The sequence below is a fragment of the Cynoglossus semilaevis genome, chromosome 8 (assembly GCF_000523025.1).
Source record: "Cynoglossus semilaevis isolate Cse_v1.0 chromosome 8, Cse_v1.0, whole genome shotgun sequence".
Taxonomy (NCBI): Eukaryota; Metazoa; Chordata; class Actinopteri; order Pleuronectiformes; family Cynoglossidae; genus Cynoglossus; species Cynoglossus semilaevis.
Window position 1 is genome coordinate 9,646,739 of NC_024314.1, and position 1,170 is coordinate 9,647,908.

Sequence of the window (1,170 nt, forward strand, 5' to 3'; positions counted from 1 at the left end):
GTCTGAAAACCCGATAATACAATGGCTGGGTTTCGCCAAATATGCTAAAATCGCTCGTGGGGTCCGGAGATGTTTACTGTAGTTTTGGGGGTAAACAACTGCTAATGTCAGTATCTGTTGATATCAGAATCGGAAATTAAGCGACGTATCGGATATAAACAAGAAGTAAAAATTCGACATCCTTCATTTTTTTCTTAAGTTCCCTTCAATTTTCTGAGCCACCTGTGCTCCCTGGCAGCCATTTTGAAATTTACAGCGCACATCATTCCATGAGTAATTTTACTTTTTTGGCAAATGTGAAATATGCAAATATGAACTAGGTACAATCAAGGACAGCTGACCTCACGATATGTCACGTCAAGCATGTTGTTTTCAAACACGTCCACCTTTGTCTCCTCAGTGAACTGTGATCCATGTGACACCGCTGAGCTTCTATCGCAGCCCACCAGCACCGGCACAGACCTGCAGGCACTCGCTCTGTCCTCTTTACCCCCCCTCCCTGATCCCTCTGCTGGATACAGGGCAGAGAATTCCTCTTACGCAGACACACTCGTCTCAGAGCAGACGTTAGATATGAGTCAGGCATTCATGACGTCACAGATGCCTGACCTCGGCATCTCCATGGCCGGCGGGATGCATGAAGCATCTGGAAGTGAGGTGGCGAACAGTATGAATGAAAGGTAAATGTTTGGTACCTCTATTTACATGAAAAAAAAAAAAGTTTTATGTTGCATATATGTTTTGTGTTCTCCTTCTTAAGACATACAGGCAAAATTAAAGCTGGACTACAAAGAAAGTCATATTTATGTCAAATGTAGCCTAACGCTATCATTAGCCGATATTAGCATAATGATGTCATTTTGGTAAGAATCGAGGATTTTCTTTCTCTGAAAACCCAATAACGCAATACCTGGGATTCGCCCAGATGATGTGACCTAAAAATAGTTTTGAAGTGAAAGAGAAAGTGACATATTGTCATATAACGGTAACAGAATCGAAAACTGTGTTTTGCCAATATCGGCATTACGGGTATCAGCAAAAAGCTAAGTAAAGCATTATGTTTTACTATCATTGTAGCTAACAATGAAAGAAGCTAGCACTGAGTCTACAGTCGGGAGACAAAAAGCCCTGTTAAAAATTAGATTCCGATTCAGGTTGCGCAACTGCCTT